General features: G+C 35.6%; 1 protein-coding gene across 1 annotated transcript in view; it reads right to left on the bottom strand.

Annotated features, from left to right (window-relative positions):
- Positions 1-26,586, bottom strand: part of LOC141505173 (uncharacterized) — a 205,220-nt gene that overhangs the window by 18,860 nt on the left and 159,774 nt on the right. The window lies entirely within an intron of this gene.

Genomic DNA, 26,586 nt, shown 5'->3' with positions numbered 1-26,586 from the left:
TAAATAGATCGCCTATAGTTTCTTAACAGTCTTCAATAGATCCAGAGAGTTTTTTAAGATATTTACACATCTAAATTAAGTGAGGATAGCAAGAATGAAAAGATTAATAGTATCTGTAAACTACTTTATTTAAGATTAGATTTACCTTAAGAGGGAAGGGAAAGGGGAGAGGGGGGGAAGGAAGAGTGGTCAATGAGTACTTTAGATATTAAGAAACTGTCCTTTTCACCAAGGCCATTGCATGACTTCAAAATGAATACTGAGTCTGTCTTAATGAGATGAGTAAACAAGACAAGTACTGAGCTTTTTGTTTATTTTGGCCAGAAGAGCCAAACATTATCATTATTTGATTAGCTTACATGGGTCTCTTTCAAAAAATCTGGGATGAAGATGCCACATACCCTATTCCAAAGCACCTGCAGGAGACATGTTTGAGATGAACACTTGAGTAATAACACAATTCCTTTCATTAGAAGCTTACATGGGTCTTCCAGGGTTTACCTAATCTTTCACTTTTATACCTTTATACATTTGATATGCAGATATCTTTGTTTCCAGGTGGACTTCATCTAATTTCACATTCTCAATTTCAGAACAAGTTTCCCTATCAGAATATACCTCTCAATCTAGTCAACAGCTAGTCTGTTAAGTTGTAGGCATCAAGCTAGTTGCTTGAGGTAAACAACCATGAAACCAGTCTCTGCCCTCAAGTTTCTTATCCTTTACTCCTGAGGGGTCAAACACAGGGTAAGAATCTATAAGCTGGACCAGATTAAAACGTAATTGGGAAATATTTAACAAATAATATGTGTTTCTCCAAGTCAATATGAGGCCCATAGTGTCCCTTATGTATCATTTACTTTCCTCCATTACAATTGAATTTGACACCTTTGATTAAATAATGATAAAATATATGTGCAAATATTAGGTATTTGTATAAATACTTAAGGTAATTTGGGAGAAAGTTGTTAGTAGTTGAGGGATCAAGAAACATTTCACAGAAGGGTGGGTGCTTGAGCTGAACCTTTAAAGCAACTAAGAAGAGAATTAGCATGAACATTTATTTATTGCTTTTCCTTTATTTCACAACAAAACTTTGCCTGAAGGGATAACATTCCCCATTCCTATACTAAATGGAATCTTGTTCTCAGTATACTGCATATCTATCCATCTAGATGGAAACTGAATATCTGAAGATAAAACTTCCAATGAATTCCGGGATTACAAAAAATGATGAGCAACAAAATGTGCAAGATATGAGTGTGTTTAGATTCAACCCTTATTTCTGTCTACAGACTGCACATTTTCCAGATGGAGTCAGGAGGACCTGGGTTCAAATCCAGCCTCAGACACTTAATAATTACATAGCTGTGTGGCCTTGGGCAAGCCACTTAACGCCATTTGCCTTGCAAAAAGAAAAGAAGATTTAGTTGAGTGCCAAGGACTGTCAATATATGTCTTTAGCAGTTGCTCATTTTGTACACTTTGACTTTCAGTTAAGACAAATTTAAAAATAGCAGGGTTTTTTTGGTAACATGAAAATCAATTATATTCAAATCTTTCAATTCCATATTCCAGTTAAATGCCAATTAAATCCTCATCAATTTTTTCCCAAACTCAGGGCTTCAGAAGAGTTCTCTTTCCAATTTCAAAATGAATTCTTAGATCATTAAAATATTAGGGGGAAAGAAAAGATTGAGAAAGGGATAAAAAATAGAAATCTATGGTATTCATTTTTATAGTTAGGTGTCCTAAGGATAGAAATGATGGGTTCCATACTTTTCCAGCTTAACATAGCTTGAACTCAAATAGTTCCAAAGACATGCTACCTGTAGAACTAAAAAATGTGGTTGATGGGTCACAGTGTCTATTTAAACATGATATTACAATATTGCTTAAGAGAAAAATCTATCATTCTCACAATCATATACTCAAATGCTCTTGTGTCTTCCTTGAAGATTGAAATCTGACCTTGTATTAAAAAGAATTTAACAATCAAACCACTTCCAAATTCAAGTCCATAGATTATTTATACTTACAGAGTACAGCAAAGCCTCATTATTTTAGTCTAAGACTTGGAAGGTTATTACATTACTAATTGGTCAGGAATCTTCAGTCACTATAGAATTTCACAGATAAGACTTAAAGATTTGAGAAATTAAGTGACTTGCCTATGGCCTGACTCCAAAGTCTGTTCTCTTCTCTCCCTCTGTTACCATAGATTTTTTGTACCTCTTAGTGTAATGAGATTTGTCCCATTCAATCCCCTCCCTCCTCCTGTCTCTTTCCTGTCCCCCTTTTTAGGGAGGTAGTGTTTTTTTAGATCATTCTAAGTCATAGAAAATTCTGAGTGTCTGTCCCTTGTAGTTCAGTATATTCTGTTGAATATAGTCAAAATTCCTGTTATTAGAGTCTTTCTCCCAAGTGGGGTTAAAGCCAGTTACATCCCATTAGAAAGCAGTCTCATGTTGGGATATAGCCAGTTTCAACTAAATGGATTGCATTTTTCTTTCCTTTTACTGTCCCCCCTTTTTTTACCTTTTCATGTGTCTCTTGAACCTACTGTTTGATGGCCAAATTTTCTGTTTAGCTCTGGTCTTTTCATCAGAAATTTTTGGAATTCTTCCATTTCATTAAATGTCCATCTTTTCCCCTGGAATAGAAAGCTCAGCTTTGCAGGAAAGTAGATTCTTGGATGCATTCCAAGCTCCTGTGTTCTTCAAAATATCTTGTTCCACGCCCTTTGACCCCTTAAATTTCATGCAGCTATGTCCTGCATGAGGCTTACTGTGGGTCCCTTATATTTAAATTGGTTTTTTTCTGGCTGCTTGCAGGATTTTCTCTTTTATCTGATAATTCTGGAGTTTGGCCACAGCACTCCTTGGTGTTTTCATTTTTATGATCTGTTTCTGGTGGGGATCAATGTACTCTTTCAATGACTACTTTGCCCTCGGATTCCATGATATCAGGGCAGTTTTCCATCACTAGAATCTGTAATATTAAGTCCAGGGTTTTTTTCTCTTCAGTGTTTTCAGGAAGTCCTATAATTTTCAGGTTGCCCATCATTGATCTATTCTCAAGGTCAGTGGTTTTGTTGATGAGGTATTTTACATTTGCTTCTATTTTTTCTATTTTTTGATTTTGTTTAACTGACTCTTGCTGTCTCATGGAGTCATTAGTTTCTGTAGACTCCATTCTTTTTTGGGGGGTGAAATTTTCTTCATAAACCTTTTGCAACTCCTTTTCCAATTGGTCAATTCTTCTTTTGAAAGAGCTTTCCATTTGACCAATTGAGGTTTTGAGAAAATGAATTTCTTTTTGCATTTGCTCATTTGAGGATCTGAAAGAATTATTCTCATTTTGTTATTGTCCAGTTGATGATCTGAGAGATTTATTCTCCTTTTGTGTTTGTCCAATTGTACTTTCTAAGGTTTTGTTTTCTTGTTGCAATGTATTATCTCTCCCAAATTTTTAAGCTCCTTCCTTATTTCTTCCAGGAAGTCTTTCTGTGCTGGAGACCAGATTGTATTCTCCTCAGAGTTTCCAGGTCTCTCTGAGTTGGGGTCTTTCCCTTCCAGGAATTTTACTATGGATCCACCTTTCCTCTGACAATTCTTCATTATGCTAAGACCTTGAGTTGGAGGGGGGCTGGTTAACCTGGGCTTGGGATAGCTAAAGGCTTTCTTCACTGAGCGCATTTTATCTGGCTGGCCAGTAGGAGGTGCTGGTTGCTTTCTCTGGAGTGTCTGTGACCTTGGTTAAGAGGCCTTCTCCCTTTGCTTGAGGGGCGGAGTTAGAGCTATTGAATTCTTTTGCCTTCAATCAGTTGTGGTCTTTACCCTGGCCTGAGGTCATTCCTCAGCTGGGCTGGTTATTCTGCTCACACACCTGGGCCTGAGGCAGAAGTAGTTTGCATTTGTTTGTTTGGGAAGTGGCCTCAGTGCAATGGAGGTGTGGACTTAGGGTTTCTTAGACCCAAGGAGCCCAGGGATGGCTCTGAACCAGAACTCTCAGCCAGCTTGGTCCCCAAGCTCCAGGGTAACAGCACCAACACCAGTGCCTCTGCTTCACCACAGACCCAAGCCCCTTTTGTCCAGTCCCACTGCTGATCCAGCAGGTCTGGCTCTCAGACCCTCAGACTCCCAGTTCCAATTTAGCTGTTAATCTGGCTGATCCAGGGCTGATCCTCCCTCTGATCTCAGACTCACCTGCCTGGACTCGGCCAAAGCTGCTGCGGGAGACAAATCCTGAGGTAGATGTTCTTTCTCCTGGTTTTTCTTTCTAGGTTTTGTGGGTCGAATTTCTTTTAAGAGGTTTGTTTCATGTGATAGATGGGATAGAGTTCAGGAGACTTTAGAACTCTGCCTGTCTTCTCTCCGCCATCTTGGCTGGAAGTCCTTCTATTTGTTTCTAAGAAAAATGTTCCAAAGATTGACTAAAAATATTTTTTACCAAGATCTCTTAACATGATCTTCATTTGCTACTCCCATAATTATCTTTATTCTATCTTTAATCTATCTTAATTCACAACTCAGGGCCCCTTTCCATGAAGTCTTCCCCCACCCATGTGAAAATATAACACACGATAATATAATGAAGTTAATGCTGAACCATTATAACCCTTATAGCATGTGTTATGAGAGTCAAAGAATCTAGACCTCTACTGAACAAACACAATCAAAATTTCCTAACTAGCCACCTTGTGTCTCCAAACAAGGCTACAAGAAACAGAACTAGAAAGAGTATTCTACACAGTAGATTTTGAGGGACACAATCCATTTTCTTTTTCTATTTTCCTCTCTTTGAAGCATGTTGCTGATTCAGACATACTTTTCTTTGTTCTTATAAAAAGAAAGTGAAGTCATTCTTTGTTGATGCTAGATTTTATCATATACAACATATAAACATATTGCACATATCAGATAATACAATGTTATAGTATTGTTATAATCATATTGTAAGAAAGAATTATGCTATGATATATCATGTAACAAAGTTATTTTGTATATTATATAAAGTAATTATTTCCCTTCCCTGCCTCATATTGCAGCTGAATGGTCATGGCAACAACAGTATATGTATACCAAGATTAATCTAAGAATGGACTTCATATTCCTCCCTGCTTCTTGTTCTTTATTTTTCTCCTAGACACAGATGTTATTGCTCAGTCATTTTTCAATTTTGTCTGATTCTTTATGACCAGTCTTGGGGTTTTATTTGCAAAGGTGACCAAACAGTTGCGTGAGATGAGTTTTCCTAGTCTTGATAGCTACCTTGTGCCCTTGAGAATTCAAGAGCTCCTGGATCTCCATGTTGGTCATGGAGTTGGGAGTATGGGAGCAGTGAGGAACTCCACAAGTAAAGGGTTAAGAAAACCTACACTGTGACCTGAAGATATTGTCAGGAAATATTTATTCATAACTATCTCAAAATAATGCAGGTCAGAGACAAAAGTAAAAGTTTTGTTTACATGGCTTCTACTTAGTATTAGCCTTGTGGTCTTTCCTTCCTAATAAATGTATGAGTAAGGAACTTGTTTCATGTTTCAAGAGCAACACATTATCTGGAGTACTTATCCGAACTTCCATTACCACTAAAGGGTCCTCAAAGCATAGTGACATCTCAGGATTCTATCCTGAGGGCTCAGGGATATCCTTTCTAGGGCTAAAGTCCCAACTTTCCCCCTCCAAAACAAATTAGTCATTGAGAATCAATCTAGTCATACAGACAATTAGTCTTTAGTAAGGGTAATTTACTAAATGAGTATTAACTAATCAGTAAGTACAGTTGATAACAAAATATCCCTCAAATCTATGGCATATTCTTCCACAAATATATACACAGTTCAAGGCTTTATAGCTCATGTGATAAAAGTGTATCTACCTCACAGTTCCTCATTAGAAGTCATTTTCTCCCATTCGTGGATGTTCAATAAGTTCCTCTTAACTTCATGTAGCTTGTTTGCTGGGCTCCTTGTAGAACCATAAATCTATGTCCAGTCTGTCCTTAGCTCCCAATACACATTGCTATCAACCCCTCTAAGAATGCTGCTAGAAATTGATGGGGAGTCCAAAATCCTTTGGACACTATGATGCTTGAATAGTTTTTCTCCCAATCAAAAGAAGGTAAAGGGGCTAGATTTTGAGTTCTTATATCCTCTCAAGTAGTTCCTCCCCAGATATATTACTAGAACACCTCCATCTTTGATCCAATTTCTGGCATAACCTTGATCTAAACTAGCTTTATATTTTATTGATGTTTAGGGTATGCTCATGTTTGCTTTACCAATCTAAATAAAAATCCTGTTACTCTAATTCTAAAAATATTTTTGCACTTAATCAAAAGAATCAATGACAATCATAGAAGAAAGTAACCAAACAAAATTAATTGAAATATGAGTGAAATTGATATTTGTTTTCACTTAATTAACATAACTGTCGAATATCATTTTAAGTGAGAAACTAGGAGTCTCGGTGTATAGGTGTATATCTGTGTGTTTCTGTCTCTTTATCTTTTTTGTGTTTGTGTGTGTGTGTGTGTGTGTGTGTGTGTGTGTGTGTGTGTGTGTATTAAGCATTCCTGGTATGGTGGAAAACTATTAGCTAGGGACAAGTAGGTGGCTGAGCGCTGACCTTGGAATCAGGAGGACAGAATTTCTTTTTTTTCTTTTTTTTTAAATTTATTTTTTTATTTTCATTTTGTACAAATGTTTTTTTACATTAATAAAATATTCTTGTTTACAAGTAAACAAAATGACCCCTCCTCCCCCATGAATATAGATAGACTTGCTTGGGCGAAAAAAGTAAAGGGGAGAGAAAAAAATTAAAATAAAAAATAATAGTAATAATTGTAGGTATGGCCAGGTGGCACAATGGACGAAGCACCAGCCCTGGAGGTACGAGCATCCGAGTCCATATCCAGCCTTGTAAACCCAACAATCACCCAGCCATGTGACATTCAAGCCACCCGATCCCCACTGCCCTGCAAAAAACAAAAGAAAAAAAGAAAAAAAAAGACCCAAAATAAAGTAAAATAGTAATAATAGTAGGGGTGGCTGGGTGGCAGACAGAGCATTGGCCCTTGAGCCAGGAGCACCTGGGTCCAAATCCAGCCCCAGACACCCAAAGATCACCCTGCTATGTGGCCCCAGGCAGGCAACCCAGCCCCATTTGCCCTGCACCCTCCCCCAAATAATAATAACAAAAAATGTGCTTGAGTCTTTGTTCCAACACCAAGGACTCTGTCAAGGGTGGATCTCATTCTTTATGATAAGTCCATCAGAAAATTACTTCCATATTTTTCCACTGTTGCCATTGCTGATCGCAACTCCCTCCTTTCTTATTTCTCCACTACCATGTACTCTATTTTCTCTCTTCTTTCACTCTGACTCTGCTGTAGGGTCGCTGAGTGGCGCAGCAGACAGATCCCTGGTCCTGGGGCCAAGAAGCCCTGAGCCCCCATACCACCCCTTAAGACCAGCATTCACCTGGCCCCATGGTCCCAGGCAGGCCTTCCAATCCCAGCCCCTTGCAAGAAGTAAGAAAGAAAATGTGTTATATCTGAACAGTCTCCCTCCATGGTCCATCCTCTCCTCCTTTATTCACATCCCCACCCCTTCCCCCTGCTCCCCCCTCCTTCTTACTCCAGATGCCTATACCCCATTGAGTATATTTGCTGTTTCCTCTCCTAGCCATCTCTCATGAGAGCAAAGGTTCCCTCATTCCCCTTTGCCTCCCCCCTTCCATAGCATTGCAATAGCTCATGGTAATAAAAAAAATCTTATGTGAAATATCTTGGACTATTCCCCCTCTCCTTTTTGTTTCTCCCATTCCATTTCCCTTTTTTTCTTATTGACTCCATTTTTACACCATATTTTATCTTCGAATTCAGTTTTCTCCTGTGCTTCAACTATAAAAGCTCTCTCTACCTGCTCTATTAACTGAGAAGGTTCATATAAGTATTATCAGTGTCATTTTTCTATGCAGGAATACATGCAGTTCATCCTCATTAAGTCCCCCATGTTTCCCCCCTCTCGTCCAATCTACATGCTTCATCTGAGTCCTGTATCTGAAGATCAAACCTTCTATTCAGCTCTGGCCATTCCAAAAGAAACATTTGAAATTCCCCTGGTTCATTGAAAGTCCATCTTTTTCCCTAGAAGAGGACATTAAGCCTTGCTGGGTAGTTCATTCTTGGCTGCATTCTAAGCTCTTTTGCCTTCCTGTATATTGTATTCCAAGCCCTACGAGCTTCCAATGTAGTTGCTGCTAAGTCCTGTGTGATCCTGACTGCAGCTCCACAATATTTGAACTGTGTCTTTCCGGCTACTTGTAATATTTTCTCTTTGACTTGGGAGATCTGGAACTTGGCTATAATATTCCTAGGGGTTGGTTTTTTGGGATCGCTTTCTCTGGGGCATCAGTGGATTCTCTCCATTTCTATTTTGCCCTCTGCTTCTAGAATATCAGGGAAATTTTCCTGTAGTAATTCTTTGAAAATGATGTGAATGCTCTTTTCCTGATCATGACTTTCAGGTATTCCAATAATTTTTAAATTATCTTTCCTAAGTCTGTTTTCCATATCAGTTATATTTTCAATGAGATATTTCACATTTTCTTCTAATTTTTCATTTTTTTGGTTTTGAAGTATTGGTTCCTCATTTCTGGTAAATTCATCAATTTCCCTGAATTCTATTCTTTGTCTGAAGGATTTGTTCTCCTCAGAGAGTTTTCTTATCTCTTTTTCCATCTGGCCAATTTTGCTTTTTAAGGCATTCTTCTCCTCAATAACTTTTTGAACTGTTTTATCTATTTGACCTAAGCTGGGTTTTAGCATACTATTTTCTTCAGCATTTTTTGGATTTCCTTGTCTAAGCTGCTGACTTCATTTTCATGTTTTTCCTGCATCTCTCGCCTTTCTTTTCCTAGTTTTTCTTCCAACTCCCTCATTTGATTTTCAAAGTCTTTTTTGAGCTCTATCATAGCCTGAGCCCAATTTCTGTTTTTCTTGGAGTCTTTAGATGCAGGAGCTTGTGCTTCCTCATCTTCAGACTGAGTATTTTGATCCTTCTTGGGTACATTTGCAAAATATTTCTCAATAGTCTTCCTTTTGTTTATCTGCTTGCTCACTTTCCCAGCCTAGGCCTGGTTTGGGGGTGCTTCCTGAGCTTTGGGGGTTCTCCCACAAGGGTCTCAGTGTGTGAGGCTATATCCTCCCTCCTGGTCTGTGAATGACCATAAGTACCTCCCTCTGCCATGGGGCTGAGGTGGGGGGGGGGGCCCTGTTGTTCTATGGGGGGGCCTAGACTGGGATCAGGATCTGAATGTGGTCAGAGCCCCAGAGTGCTGTTCCATGGGCAGAGGACAGAGCTCTGCAGTCTCTCTCTTCACTCCCCTCCCTCAGCTCAATGGGCTCATGTCCTGGGGGCTCCTGCTTACAGGCTCTGCCTGCTTCTGTTTCAGGCTCTGGGCTGCAGAAAGACCAAGCTGCTCCCTGTGTGCCCGAGGGCTGGGCTCCACGTGCTTGCTCTTGCAGAGGTACCCCACTGTTCCCCCACTTTGTGCCCGGTGCTCCTCAGGGTGCAGCTCAGGAGACTACCCCGCGGCTCCCAGCGCCCTGGGGCTGCCTCCAGGAGGCTGAAGTTCCTTCACTCTTGCAGGCCACCCCTCTGGCGGGCCGCCTCTCCGACCCCGGGGAGCAGAGCCTTTCTGCTCTTTTCCAGGTTAACTTGAGTAAGAGAACTGCCTCCCTGGGTCCCTCTGTGGGTTCTGTCTCTCGAAAGTTTAGTTAGAGTCCTTAGTTTATGAGTTTTATCAGAGAGCTCCTAAGACTGGATCCCTTCATGTCGCCATCTTCCAGAATTTCAAATCTGGCTTCAAACCCTTAGCTGTGTGACCTTGGGCAATTGCTTCAAATCCAGAACCATCTCCGGCAGTCCCAATTAATATCTGGCCACTAGATCCATAAGGCTCTGGAAGAGAAAGTGAGGCTGTGATTTAGCACAGTATCCCCTCAATCACATCTGATACATATGCTTATCACAGTCTCACCTCTCTGATGTCATGGTTTTCATTGAGAATGAAAGATAAACATCATAAAGATCATCATCATCATCAAAATTATTCACCTTTACCCCTCTTGAATCGAATTCTCTTTTTTTCTGCTCCCTGCCTCTTCCCCTTTTAATCATCTCTTTACAGTCAGGAAGATTTTTTTGTAACTATTTCTTCCCTGATATATCTTCCTTATAACATCCCAAATTTCCTCCTATTTGCCTGTTGAACTTGATGTATTGTGGAAACTATTTTGGATTTTGTTTCTCTATGTGAATGACCTAGCACTGTCTAGAACATTATCAACATTTTAATAAAGGATTGACTTCAATTTAAAGGACAAAGTATGTATTCTCATTGTTTATTGTTTAATAAAACCTCATCTGTTAAATTATTTGGGAGAAATCTTCCTCTATTTGGCAGATCTTGAGAATCAACCTCCCCCATATATCCTTGTTCAGACACTGATTTCTTCAGATTGTATTTCATCAAATTCATCAGAATAATTTTAAACCATTGTTTTCTTTATTTCTACACTATGATGGCTCTTGAGAGATGATTTTTGTCTTGTTCATACTGCACCCTTCAAAGAAAAATATCAACAAGTTTGCCCTGAATATAATTCTTATTTGTTGCTTTGATATATAGAATAAATTAGGATTATGGTTAGATATCCACCCCAGTCACCTGAGACAAATTATTATAATAAACCAATGATTTGAGAGATTTAAATTTCCCCTTTTTTCTAAAATCCTTACTTCTTTGTTTGTAATCTATGCTTTGAGTACATTACTGATCACTGCCAAAATTTTATCCCACCTCAACCATCTTATATAGGTGAATTCGTGCCCATTATGTTGCTTTCAATCAAGTTTGGTTAGAGGTAATTTGGTTAACAGTAGAAAGGATGGGGAACCTTTTTTCTGCCAAGGGTCATTTGGTTACATATAGCATCATTCTCAGTGTATATTTAGTCAAACATTTAATTAATTTACCCCCCCAAAAACTCTTAGATTTATTGACTTTTGTGTCCCTCCTGTGGTTGCCTTGGCACCACCAGAACAATATTGCCAGTTGACTTGAAGTTCCCCTCTCTGGTCTATTTATATTCCTAAGTGCTGGGACTGGCCTGGAGTATACAGATAGTCTCTTATCCAAGACTGACATAATTATCTCTCAGTTCCTCATTGCAGTGAACCTACTTAATGCAATATTCATTCCCTCATTAATCGTTAACCAAGCAAAGATGATTTCCATTCTCTGGAACCCCTACTTTTCCAATAGCATATAAGTCATGAATCTGCCACCAGGATTGTCTTTGGCATTTGAGAGTGTCACTCTTTGATTAATAAAATGACTAGACAGAAACTATATCTCTCAATTTTTTTAAAACATACTTGTTCATTCATTTATCCAAGGAGAAGGCATTGGATGTCTATTTAGCAAAAACCTCTTTATAATTTATGGCCTTATGTATGTTGGAGGGAGTATATGTGGAGGCACTGTGTGAAATGGTCAATAAAAAGGCATGATGAGACATGGGAGATGGAATGCCCCATATGAAGAAGAGAAAGAACATCAATATGGCTATATCAGAGGGAAAGGATCAATAAGACTGAAAATATAGGTTTATATCCAGGTTATAAAGGCTTTAAAAGGTAAGTAACATAGTAATCACATAGTAATAGAGAGTCAATGCCGGCCATTAAGGGAGTGCTATATTCGTTGATACATAAAGAAAATTTTCTAGCGGCAACATATAACTGGATTGGAGAACTCAGAGACTTGAGAAAAGGAGGCCACATAGTATAGTCTACTGCAATAGTTAAGAAATGAATATCTATGAACATGAAAAGAAATTGTAGTTGCCAGGGCTATTATAGATGTAGAAATGACAATTGGTTTGACAAATAGTAGGCACTGGGTACCAGGGAGAAGGCAAAGAAAGTAAAGTATCAAGGATAATATGAAGCTGCAAAATTGAGAGAATGAAAGCACAGTGGTATCTTTCACAGAAATAGAAAGAATGGTGATGGTGACAGAGGAAGAAAAGGTAAAGTAGTTTGGTCCTCTTCCACAGGTACTCCAACAAAAAACTAGGTAGAGCACAATGAGGGGATCTGAGGAAGTCATAATGTAATTTTTCTAGCCCTAGTGAGCATAGAATTAGACAGAGGCCATTGATCCAAAGGAGGAGTCATACATCCAGGAAGGTGGGGGAAGAGTCTTCCAACAGACAGACCATCCTGGGACCTAAGGCTATATGTAATAGGGCAAAAAATTGCCAGGGATTCAAAAAGGATTGAGTCTGATGTTATATACAGTACATGGAAACTGCATCTTGCTCTGTCTACAATGCTGGGTCACAGAATCAATGTTGTCTGAGAAGTGAAGGAGTTATGAATCACTGTCAGACATGGCCTGAGATTATCCTGAGCAAGGAGCAGAAACAGGCCTGAAGAGTAATTATATATTTTTATAGGATTTTTAATGTAGGATAATTCAGCCTAAATATAGACTTGAGACCTTCAGTTTAATGAGTGGGTCACAAAGAGATCAGACTGAGGGGGACTCTTCAGTTCTGCAGGACTGGATCTAAAGAATCTTCCAACTACTTGGCAAGGACCGAGGTCAAAAGAAAAACTAAAATTACTAAAAATCCAGTTGTTGTATTCAGAGGAAAAACATGGTCAGAAGCTCACAAAGATCATATTATAATGGCAGAGCATTCTTTTTTGCAGATCAGACTCAAGTAACAGACTCCTCACAAATTCGAGAGGACAAAACTAGATGTTAACATGACTATGAGATAGCAAGAATTGTTATAATAAAATCAATCACCTAAAAAAGAGAAAGAAAAATAAATTATGTCATAAAAACTGTCCTGGAAAATAGATCAGAGAGATAATTTAAGAATTATTTGACTAACTAAAAGCCAGGACTAAAAGGAGCTGCTTATTATATTTCAAGTTTGCCCAGATAGTTTAAGAATCAAATGGTAAAGTTAAAATAGCAATTATCCTTCAATTACTTCCTGGAGGAAAAGTTAAAATAAATATTCTCAAAACATCAGAGTTCAATTCCAGAGCTTACATTCAAAGAAGAAACAATGTAACTACCTAGAAAGAAAGAGCTCAAGAACTGAAGAATCCTTTTCAGGATTCACACAAGATTTTGTAACTACAATAATAAAGAAGCATGAGCTTGAAATATGTTATTCAAAATAGAAGAAATGGGCTTTTAGTAGCAAAATAGATTTTTAAAAGCAAGGCATGCTCACCTATTCTGAAAGAAAAAGGGCAATTCATAGATTTTTTAGAACTCCTCTTCTTTGTGAAGTTTTCCTTACATGTAGAAATCTTTCTTTGCTGGATTTCTTGTAGACTCAGCAATATGCATCCAGTCTGTCCTTGGATCCTATTGCAGACACTCCTGTAAGCCCCTACTGTCATACAAGGGACAATTATAAGAAGTTAATGGCAAGACAATATATTCAAAATTTTCTATACTGTTGAAGACTAGCAAGCTTATCAAAAAACGAAAGGTTTCTCATCTATTTCACATCTACCTCCTCACCTCAAGTGGCCATTTCTTAGGGAAGGCAGGGGTGAAACAGATGGAGAAGTTGATGATAGCAGTACTGGGGCAGAGATCTTCCTTAATTTTCTTGACTAACTTGATATTTTATAGACAACTCACAAGACACGATCACTGTCTATCAAAACATGATTCCTGTGTGATAACAACATTCATCTTCCAAGAACTTTTCACACTTATGTTGCTAACACAATTTTTACTGAGTCAGGCTCTAACCTGGGCAGAACAGAGTGCCAGTGAGCAGGTAACAGTTTAATTCATTGCTTTCATTGCAAGAAACCAATTTGCAAATAATAGGATTACTCCTTTCTTGGAGTTCCACCTTGCTGTGGTTCAGGCAAGGAACATATACATGACCATAAGTGAAAAGAAAGGGCTAAGGTAGATCATAGAGCAACGATTTTCGAAAATTGAATGATCTTTCCAGGATAAGCCCACCATGCAGTATCTGTGATCATTGAAGTAGGACAACATAGATGTGGGAATGGTTAAGCTGATTGCATAGTATTGGGAGAACATATTTTTTGCTATTACTTTCTCAATACAGGCAAGTATAGGTCAGGGAATGAATACAGAACCTGTAAGATTGATGAATCACTCTCTGCAGCTTTGATTTCACTGTTTCCCAGACCCAGGGTCTGCTTGTGAAAAGTATCTCCAGAAATTAAATAATTATTTTTAAATTCATGAAGCATATCATATCAATATATATATATATGTATATATATATATATATATATATACATCATAATATTTTGACAGTCTAAAGCCTATTATCGTTTTCACCTTATGAAAGTATCAGAATATTATACCACTCAATTTAAGTGGTGGCAGAGGAGATGCCTCACTTGATTTACTCAACTAACTACAATCATACACAAATTTACCCCAATCTTAACAAGCAGAAATAGTTTAGACTAGAAAATATTCCTTATAACCTAATATTCTAGTTGAGAAAGCTCCTATGGAACACAATGAACCTTCACAGATGCTAAATCATATGCAAGTCCAAATTGGAATCTATTTTCTATTTTCCCATAGACTTCCTTATGACAACTCAAGGAGAATAGGAGAAATGATTGCCCAGGAACCATAAAATACTAATTGTTGGAGTTTATTTAATGTTTTTACAAATATTTACAACATAGATGAGTTATAATAAAATTGTAAATTTGAGTCACTGTCGTATAATGTTTCATTGTTTGCTGTATCTGATAATATTCAATATAATAAATATACCATTCAAGCATATATTTATATATACAAATATATATAAGTATATATGTATGTATATGTATTTGTACATGTTTGTAAATGTAAGGGAGTAAAAAACAATTTGAACAGTTTGTACAGCACATTCCCACATATTCCCACATACCTACTGTTTAGTTGTCATTATACCTTATGTTTCTTTTTCTTGACTTACCACTGTTGCTATCAACTCACTTCTATATTGAATGATAGAAATAGTCTTTACTCCTGTATTTATTGGGAAAGTCTCTGTTGATTACCCATAATTTTGGTTTTAAATGAGACATTCTAATCTTCTTACACAACTGTCTAAGTCTATTTTTTGTTGGCTCTACATAAACAAGAATTATCCTTTAAAAAGTCTTTTTTCTAATTATTGAATAACCATGTATTGTTTTATGCTTTTATATTTTAATACAATTAAATATTTAATGATTTTTCTAATGATAATAATCTTTAATAGCTTATTTTTAGAATCTCAGCTATTTTGATCATGAAATAAATTGCTCTAGCCATTTAACCAAAATTCTATGTAAATTTTTGGTTCAAATATTCATTGATCTGAAATTCTCTTTTTTTTTTCTTTTTCCTTTCCTGGTTTAAGCATAAGGACCATATTTGCCACGTAAAAGTATTCTGGTTCCATGTTTGTATTCTAAGAGTTTGAGAATAACTTGTGTAGCATAGTTAATCATTAAATTATCCAGTAAATCCATGAGGATCATGATAATATTTTTTCTTGAGACTGAATAATTTAAGATCATTACATCTTTGTTCATCTTTTGTTCCCAAAGAGGACCAATGACTTTATGACTCTGTTTGACTATGGTTGATCAGTCCCCTATGAGCTTGGAAGGCTCTTTCACAAGTTGGTTATATATTATTTAAGCACTTGGGATGAAGATGTCTCTAGATTTGGACATCTCATATGTCTTTTGTACTACTGCAATTCTTCTTTGTTCAAGGAACATAATGCCTTTTTTTGATGCAGGCACAGCATACTGGGCAGTTCTATGAGAGTGTTTCCCATGTAACTCAATCAATAATAAAGTTCTTCAGAGAGAGCTTGAGAATATCCTTGTAACACTTTTTATGACTTCTATGGGAACACTTGCAATTTAATGTTTTAGGAAAACATATCTTTGGCATTCAGGCTAAGTGGCCAGCTTACTGGACTTGTTCATTACACTTATGTGAATGTGTCTACTGAGGAGGGAATTCTGAAAAGATGGTGGGGTAGATCAGAAAATACTAGGATTTCCAAATTTCTTCTACAAAAATTGCAATGCATCCTCTCAAAGTAAAGCAGGAAGGACTTGACTTGGGTCGGGTATGAGTTTAGTGCAAATACCTTCCAACAGATTCCACAAAATCAAAAAATGAAAAATAACACCTGGGGTCAGGAGGGGAGAGAGAGAGAGTCTTAGAATTTTCATCTCGCAAACTGTGTGGTAGTCCTCCTAATAAATTAAAAAAAAAAAAACCTCCACTATTTTAGGATGCTTACATTAATAAGCAGTCCTTTTCCCAGGATCACACAGTTATTGAGGGTCTGAAGTCAGGTTTGAACTAAGAAATACAAGTTTTCCTCAGTCTAAGCCTAGTGCTCAACCCACTGAGCCATCCATCCATCTGATTTTAACTATATGACCTTGGGAAAGTCACTTAACCATGCTTGTCCCACATCCAGGGCCATCTCCAGTCATCCTGATTCATATCTGGCCACTGGAACCAGATGACTCTGGTGGAAAAAATGAGGCTGGTGACTTAGCACTGCACCCCCCCCCAATCAAATACAATTCACATGCTTATCATGGCATCACCTCCCTGAAGTGGTTGTCTTCTTTGAAAATGAATGACAAATATTGATAAAGTAGAGAAAAAGCAGATCAATGAATTGGGTTTGCAATAAAGTTTTAAAAAATAGAAAAAGGACAAACTAAAAAGTTCCAATTAAACACAAAGTAGGAAATCCTAAAAATTAGAGGTCAGATCAATAAAATTAAGAGTAAGAGAATCAGTGAATCAATAAATAAATTAGAAGTTGGTTTTATGAAAAAACTTTAAGATAGATAAATCACTTAGTATTCTGATTTTTAAAAATAGAGAAGAAAATCAAATCACTAGTACTTACAATGAAAAGAGTAAATAAACCACTAACAAAGATGAAATCAAAACAATTATAAGGGGTTATTTTGTCCCACTGTATGCCAATAAATTTAACAATTTAAGTGAAATAGGAGAATATTTACATAATATCAATTGAGGAGCTTAGCAGAAAAGAAAATAGAATATCTAAACATATTTATTTTAGAAAAAGAAATTGATGGAACAATTTATGATTAAACAAGAAAAAAGAGCATTGGGAGGCATAAAATAAATAATACACCAAATTAAAAAAGGATTTATACAAAAAATATGTAACCAAGATCAGACAGAAGCAAAAAATTGATGAAAGTTTTTCACAGAGTTTCTTGGATAAATGTATTATGTCTGAAATATATAAAGAACTCTGTCAAATCTATAAGAATGAGCCATTCCCCCTATTGATAAATGATCAAAATATATGAATATGAAGTTTTCTGATGAAGAAATCAAAACATTTTATAGATGCTTTAAGGAAAATATTTTATGAAAAGAAAAAGTTTTAAATAATTATTTATTAACAGATTTAAATAACCTTAAGATATTTTATAGCTATAAATACTGGCTAAAATGATAAAATGTTGAAGGGGATATGCAAAAAATGGGATATTAATCCATTGTTGGTGGAAGTGTAAACTAATCCAACCATTCTGGAGAGTTACTTCGAATTATTTCCAGAGTTATAAAACTAACCTAAATATAGCAATATTATTTCTGTTTCCCAAGATGATTAGGGAAAAATGGGAAAAATCTATAGATTTTAAAATATTTATAGCAGTTCTCTTTAGATTGCCAAGCAACTGGAAATTGTGGAAACAGCCATCAGTTGGGGAATGTTTGAAACAGTTGTGAAATATGATCATAATAGAATACTACTGTATTTAGAGAAATGATGAGATTGTGACTTTAGAATAAAACAAGGAAAGACTGGCAAATTTTTGAGCAAATGAGCAAAGGGAGCAGAACCAAGAGAACATTGTATACAGTAATAGCAACATTGATTTAAGAATAACTTTGAACACAAAGTCATTTTAACTGTTAAACACAATTTAACTGCAAAAGATCTATGAAGGAAGGTGCTATTTGCATCTAGAGAAAGTACTAATAAATATAAGTATGTATAGTTTGGTTTTATGTATATGTATACATTTTTGTGGCTAATGGTAGCCATCACCTAGAGGAGAGAGGGATAAAATGAAAGACATATGATAACAAGTATTTTAAAGGAAAAGCAAGTTGTATTTAATAGATTTGCTGTTTCATGTACAATCCTCTTTTTTCTAATCTCTTTTGTTATGGAAATACTTGTTTTATATCTTAAGAGTTTATTTATTGGCATACAAATTGAGAGAGGGAATCGGTTTCTTGAGAGGCAATTCTCAGAAACATCCAAATACAATTCAAATGGAGGTGATGCAGTTTTCTGGAATGGCACTGGTAAACTGTTCAGGTTAAACATGCATACTATAATAAACTCAGAACAATGACTCTAGTTCTTTAATATGCAGCCTAATATTTCTTCTCTCCCTCACTCTTTTTTTGGAGCCACTCAAAATGCTGAACTAGCTCTGGCAATACATGTATCAATCTTATCATCTATGTGGACATCCCTGGAAAGCATATTCCCAAGGACAGTGAACTAATCCAGAGCATTCAAAATATATCCATTTGCAGTAACTGAAGGTTTCACATCTTTGGTGCAGTTCAGAGAACTTTTGTTTCCCTGACAGCATCATCAAGCACATATATACTGATTGCTGAGATCAAAGATAATTTTTAATGAAGAACTGAAGACTCTCCTTAGCAAAGTGCCAAATGAGGACAAGTTTATAATTCTGGATGATTTTAATGCCATAGTATGCACAGACTATCAGACTTGGCAGGGTGTCCTTGGAAAGAATGGAGCAGGAAACAATAATGGACATTCACTACTAAGGATTTGTGTAACTACTATCTCATCGCCAACATTGTCATTCATTTATCTAAATGCAACACAATGTCATGAATGCATTCTTGCAGCAAGTATTGGAATTTAATATGCTACATTGTTAGTATGACTAAATAGTTAATATACTACATAGTAAGAGACAGGCAGGATGCCAGAGTGATGAAGATGATGTGTGATACAGAGTTCTGGACCAATAATCACCGTATTCTCTAAACATTCACATTCAAGAAAAGTGAAGGCCTCAAGGCAAGAAGAAAATCAGAAGACTCAATATGATAGATTACAGCACCTTTCTGTTCAAGAACAGTTGGAGGAAAAACTGAATCAGCACAGTTGCAAGAGTGGAATGAGCACCTTTCAAAGACTTGAGCAGCATGACATTTCTCATTTGAACACTCGGTAATGTCAAAATTGCTTTGATGAAAATGATGAAATCAGAAACTGCTAAACAAAATGAGAATGTGAAAGCAGAATAGTTTATGGATCTCTAAGTAGGCAGCATTTAATTCCATCAAAACTAAGGTGCAAGTGAAGTTTGGAGAGAAGCAGAATTCTTGGATCAGTAAGAAGGCTGATGAGGTTCCTTTTCATGCTCAAAAGTGACAAAACAGAGTTCTTCTATAAAGACTTAAAAGACTATTTATGGAACAATGACCTCTGGAGATCTCACCTAATAAGGACTGAAAGAGCCACACTGATCTAGGTAGATAATCAACAATTAATGCTGAATCTATTAATCATACCCCTCAGGTTGAAGCCGATTTTCCTCTAGCTGAACTTCCAACTCAAAACCATTTTCAAATCTGTAGAAAAAAGTCACAGGCTTATCTATTCTGGTAGATAAGGCATTTTTTGTTTTTGAATGTAATCCTCTATTTTATGCTTTCAGTTTGTTGGTGTACAATTTTCTATGATAATCCTTTCATATTTCTTCTAGTATTGTGATTTTGCCTTGTAAATTTTTTATTTTGTTTATTTATCACTTTTTTAGGAAAGAACTAGCTTCAATTTTATTTCATTTAGTGCCATAGTGTAGACATATATACATATATATGTTCAATTTTTTTTAGTTTTTGTTTTTTTTTTGCAAGGCAATGGGCTTAAGTGGCTTGCCCAAGGCCACACTGCTAGGTAATTATTAAGTGTCCGAGGCCGGATTTGAACTCAGGTACTCCTGACTCCAGGGCCGGTGCTCTATACACTGTGCTACCTAGCCACCCCTCAATATTTTTTTATGGTTTCAAATTTAGTCATTTTCCTCTAATTTTCAAGATTGTGTCTATTATGATTATTTTAGGTTTATATATTTTCTAATCTTCCTAATACTTTAAAATATATAATTACAGTTCATTAATCCTCTTAAAAATATTTTGTTAATAATTGATTTTATGGATATAATTTTTTTCTCCAATGAATGCTTTAGTTATATCCCAGAAATATTGGTATACTATCTGATTATCAATATTTGTTTAATCCATTCAAATTTAAATTGATAAAATTTAAGCTTCTATTTCTTTCATTTGTGAATCTTGCAGTGGCTTTTTTTTCCAATTTGTCCCTACTATTAGTTTTGTTTAAATTTTTTTCAGACAGATCTATTTCTCTCCACCATTTTCTCTCCACCGCTCTTTGTTAACTCTTTCCTAGTTTCTGTAGTATTTAGATTAACATATTCTATATTTTTCTTCCTTTCCTTTACTTTCTTCTTTCTTTTTGATTTTCTAACTTCTGTTTGTTTTTTCTTTCTCTATTTTTTCCCTAAGGAAGATTATTTTGTTTTCTTCAATGATTCTATTCTCATTTTGGATATTTTGAAATTTTATTCATTGCCTCATAGTTTATGTACTTATCCCATCTTTATCATTTTTGTGATTCTCATGGAAGTAATTCTTCAAGAATCCAAGTTTCAGTTCCCTCTTCTAAGAAATTTCTTTATTAAGGGCTTTGTAAATGCTGCCCATTTCTCATTTTTTTCTTACAAGTTCAATTCAGAAAAATTAAATCATGGTGGACATTAGGGAAAGTTTTCTATGGGAATATTTTCTCTGTATTCCAAATCATGTCATTCAATTCTTCTTAATGCTCTCCACATGACCATCATCTTTCTAGGGATTTGGGTTTTAAAAACCTAGGATCTTCCTAGCAATTAGGGTCCTTTTGAGAATCATCTGCAGATCTTTAGATGCACATGGATGATTCTTTAAGCCCAAATATATATTCACAGTAGAATTTCATGTGTGTGTGTGTGTTGTTATATGTTCATCTATATTTGTAGCTTCATGTCTTTAAGACACATGTTCACATCATGTTTAGAAGTTCTCTCTTAATGGCTAAAACTTTCCTGCTCCCAGTCTTCAACCAAAATAGAGATTCCTCCCCTCCTCCCTGGGAAAGAATATTGAGACCAATCAAACAGAAAAAAAAAGCAGAATAGGAAAACCCTATACTCAGATCCAAATATTTCAACTTTCCAAGTATAGGATGGTAGCAATATAGATAGAGGGTAATTATCTGAAATGTAGATTGTTGATAATCATCAGCTCCCATAGTTCTTGCTTGGCTCTAGAGAGGAAAATGCATTTATTAACTTTCATAAAAATGAAACAAGAAATATTATTAAGTTAAAAATCCTGGTCATATTCTTGGTCAACAATTTTACATCAAGTCTTAATTCAATTTTCTGGGTTGTTTTTGTTTTGTTTTGTCTTTTTAACTTGATCTGAAAGCCAAATCTGAACCTAAGTATTCAACTTATATTTCTGCCTGTTCTCAGCAGTAGCCTTAAATTTTTGAACACTGGCCCAGCTTTGTCTGTATACTTTAACGATGCCCGTGCCAGTGGTTTCTGTCTGGACTGGATCTTTCCATTTTATGTTTGAATGTGAAACAGTACTCACCAGTAGTTACTTTTACAAACAACCAGGGAAATATATTTGGAAACAACCTCTACCCTTCCTGAGAGAGAGTTGAAGAGCAGTAGACATGTTAGGAAGAGATAGTTTTAAAGAGAAAAATGTCAAAGTTCTAAGTTATGTTAAGGAGTTCTGGAACATCATGTCCACTGCAATAGAAAGAAATGACTACTTGTTCAGGCCCCTGGCCAGAGCTTCCCCGTCAATGACTTGACTTGAAGGATGGAAAACAACCATTGAATCCAAAGATACTATTGTTCTTGCTGTTCCAACATCAATTAGAATTAGGCCATTAGGGAAGAGAGTGAAGCTTGTCAATATGGAACTACCAGAAGTAGTCCATTCAGAATAATGGAATAGCTTTTCTGATTCACAGAATATTAATAGACATTAGGTCAAAAGTCCTGAATTCAAATTCTACTTCAGACAAGTGTCTAACTCTGGAACCAGAGGCAATCCCTCTCAGCTTCAATCCCTCGCAAAATCAAAGATAGAACTAAATGATTTCTAAAGTCTCCTCCAACGCTAAATCTATTATCCTATGATTCTATGACCATATGTAGCTCTTTTCTTTCTTCTATCTTTCTTGGTTCTCTTGGGCTGAAACCATACCTGTTCTGTATTTCTAGAAACTGATGTTTCCTTGTCTTTATTTTTGTTGTTGCAAATACTTTTTTTAAAAAAAAGAAAAGAAAACCTGATTTTTTAAGTGCAAGTTTGTCTGTGTGTTTTTGTGTGTGTGTTTGTGTGTGTGTGTTCCCAGTTTTGGTTGCATATAACTAGGCATAATGGAGTCTGATAATTCCTTTTATTTCCCCTGATTTTGTTTTCACTTTATTCATTTGCTGCTCAGTGAAGTTAGGTGATAGAGTGGATGTAGAACTGGGCTTGAAATCAGACAGCCTCTTTCATAAGTTCAAACCCAACCTCAAGGTCTACTAATTTTGTGACCCTGGGCAAGTCACTTTACCCCGTCTGTCTCAGTTTCCTCATCTGTAAAATGAGTTGTAGAATGAAAAAAGGCTATGAAGAGTAAGATTCTCTATTCAATTTACTATTTTGTTGAATTTTTCTGTCTTACTTTTAATCATATTAGCTAAAGGTTTATCAATTTTCTTAGTTTTTTTAAATAACTTATATTTAGCTTTGTCAATCCTGTTATAATCTTGGTTTCAAATTTATTTTCCTCTAATTTTTAATGTCTCGTGTATTTATTTTGGGTTATTTGATGATGCTCTAATCTTATATATATATTTAATTGGTTAACACTCTCCTTTTTTCTATTTTATTAATTTAATACTTTAGAGATATAATTTCTCCCCTTACAAATGTTTTATCTACATCCCAGGCATTCTGGTATATTTTCATCATCATTTTTTTCATATAAGGATTATTTCTTTGTTTTGTTAGTTGACCTGCTTATTGTTTAGCATTCTAATGCTGTTCTCCTAACATAGTACTTCTTGAGCTGATTGCTACTTTTTTGTATTATTGTCAGTGTATTTGTAATTTCTATATATTTACATTTTTCTTTTTTATTACTATTTTTCTTTTTTAGAATTACAAATAAAGATAGTGTTCAATATTCATATTTTGTAAGATTGAGCCACATTTTTCTTGCTCCTTTCCTTCCCCCACCCCCAAATGAATCTGAAAAAGAATGGGAACAAAAGGGGGAAAACCTCAAGAAGCAAAAAAAAATAAAGTTTTAAAAGTGAAAATAGTATGCTTTGGTTTATATTCAGACTCCAAAGTTGTTTCTCTAGGTGTGGATGGTACTTTCCATTCTAAACCTTTTAGAATAGTTTTTGATCATTGTACTTTTGGAGGAGTTAATTCTGTCATAGCTGACCATCTCATAATGCTGCTGTTGATGTGTACAATGTTCTCCTGGTTCTGCTCACTTCCTTCAACATCAGTTTATTTAAGACTTTCCAGATTTATCTGAAGTTTATGATTTCTTATAGAAAAAAGTATTTCATTACATTCTTATATCATAATTTGTTCAGTCATTCCCCAATCAATGAACATCCCCTCAATTTCCAATTCTTTAAACTCAAAAAGAGCTGCTATAAATATTTTTGTACATATTTTTATATATGATAATTGTGTGGTCAGTTTTTCGTAAATGGTCAATGTTGTGAGGAGGAATATGTAAATCTTGTCTTTTAGCATTGGTATCCCTAGAAATTTGTTAAACTTGTTATATTTCCTTTTGTTTATCATTGATAGATTTATCCAAAAATGACACCAAGTATTTATCTCCTAAAAAAGATTTTTTTTCTATTAATGGATTTTCATTCTTTATTTCATTCTCTTTTGGATATTCCCTTTTCTGCTTTCAAGATAATTCTTCAAAGTTCATTTTAAAGTAACCAGGTGAATAAAATTCTATTCATTAATATTTTGAAATACAAATGAAACAATGGAGAATACTTGTTAGAGAGGGTTGGTGACTTCTGGCAATTCAAAATTCAAATAACTAAAATGAGACTAAATAGAGTGTTAACGCACTAATTGACTTATATTTTAGAGTCATCGAATGAATTTAGTAATATACAAAGATGTCCTAAATAAAATAGTTCCAGCAACCTCCTTCTAGCAACTAATGAAACAATAATGATAAATGCTCAATAGGAATTATCATCAACTTAGTCAATAAAAAACTACACAGTGGATGAAAACTATGAGATTAACCTTGTCCTCATCCAAGCCACAAATGGAACGATAAAAAGGATTATTAATAGAAACCATGAGACTTATTCTTAGTGTATAAGAACAGTGGATACAGAGCCAATTCTGAATAAGGAGGACCTGAGTTCAATTCCAGCTTCAGATACTTACTAGCTCTGAAAGAAAGTCTCTTAGATCCTGTTTGCCTCAGTTTTCTCATCGGTAAAATGAGCTAGAAAGGAAAATGACAAACTACTCCAGTATCTCTACCAAGAAAAGTCCAGATGTGGTCATAATGAGTCAGACATGACTGAAACAACTGGACAAAATCAGAATCACAAATGAACTGGGGGAATTTTTATAGATTTTTATAGCGACTATGGCTTATCTAGGTAGCCTAAGAGTCTAGAATATGGTTGGTCTTGTTCAAAATTATTAAGTCATTCACAGTTTTTCTTCTTGATTTTTTTATATAAATTGCTTTTATTACTTCAGTCTGCTTCAGGTAGACAAATTTTCCCAATTCTCCCTGAACCAGTCTTTTCATCATTTCTTAAGTCACAAAAGTATTCTATTGTAATCATATGCCATAATTTTTATAGCCTTTTCCCAATTCTTCTTGGTTTCCTATTTGCCATCCAAAAAGAGTTGCTGTAAAATTTTTGTACCTTTGAGTCCTTTTCTCTTTCTTTGATCTCTTTTGTCAACGAACCTAGTAGTGGAGTCACTGAGTAAAAAGAGTATGCACAGTATACTCACATTTATGGCAAGTATTAAATTGTCTTCCAGAGCAGCTGGACTAATTCACAGAATAGAAGGATGTTTTTTAAGATGTTGAATGTAATAGATTTAAGACATTTTCAGTGAACTTATCCATCCCAATAATCAAGAAAAGAAGACAGAATTGTACAAGAATGTCACTAATGACATTGACTATTTCACAAATGAAGCAATAAACGAGTCTTAAGTGTTAGTCACTTTATTCAATCAGGAATTACAAAATGAAATAGATTTCCTAAGGGAATGGAAATGAACTTATCCCAAAATGACAAAAACTAACTAAATAAATAGATACCTAAGAAAGGCATTGAATGACTGCTAACCCACAAGAAGTCTTAATAATGGAGTATACAAACTTTTCAAATAATATCAGAGATATTTTCCAATCTACAAATGAAACAATGAGAAAGAATCTTACTCAGCTCTGACACAAAATAGAAATCTGTATTGTGGATTTCTCAGTAAAACCTACTGGTTTCAAAATTCTTACATTTTTGTCTAATTGCTACTCAAAAAAAAATTGATTCCAAGATACATGAGAAAACTCCTTCACTCTCCCCACCCTGTGTTCTTTAAAGCCATGTTAACTTAGGTGTATGGCTGAAGCTTCCTGACTTCAGGATGGAATTTGAGGCAGCTTGAGTGTATCAAAGTCATATAAACAAAGTGTAATCTAGGAAAGAAGGAAAAAACTTAGGGCTAGATTTCTCTTTTTTACCTATAACATTTCTAGGCATGCTGTATCTTGTTTATCTGTGGTATCTACAAGTTTAACCTAAATCTTTCTTGCCATTTCTTGATTTATGAATGAATTAAAAAGTATTTGTTAAACATTCTAAAAGTGCTATGCTAGCTGAAGATAAAAAATGAAAAAGCACAACTGGTCTCTCCTGCCGGTTTCCTTTTCATGGGGGTTTTACATTTAATGGTTCAACAACCTTTAAAGGTGTATTGTATTGAGCCTTCCTCCATTTTTCTCACTTTAAAGGCAGCTGGGTATATAAAGATGGGAGTTGTCAGTTCAAATATTGTATTGGGGGTGGCTCGGTGGTGCAGTGGATAGAGCACCGGCCCTGGAGTCAGGAGTACCTGAGTTCCAATCAGGCCTCAGACACTTAATAACTACCTAGCTGTGTGGCCTTGGGCAAGTCACTTGATTCCATTGCCTTGCAAAAACCAAAAAGACACAAAACCCCAATATTGTATTAGATACTAGCTGCATGAACCT

This window comes from Macrotis lagotis, chromosome 1, assembly GCF_037893015.1.
Source record: "Macrotis lagotis isolate mMagLag1 chromosome 1, bilby.v1.9.chrom.fasta, whole genome shotgun sequence".
NCBI classification, from domain to species: domain Eukaryota; kingdom Metazoa; phylum Chordata; class Mammalia; order Peramelemorphia; family Peramelidae; genus Macrotis; species Macrotis lagotis.
This window is presented reverse-complemented; position numbering and strand designations above follow the sequence as displayed.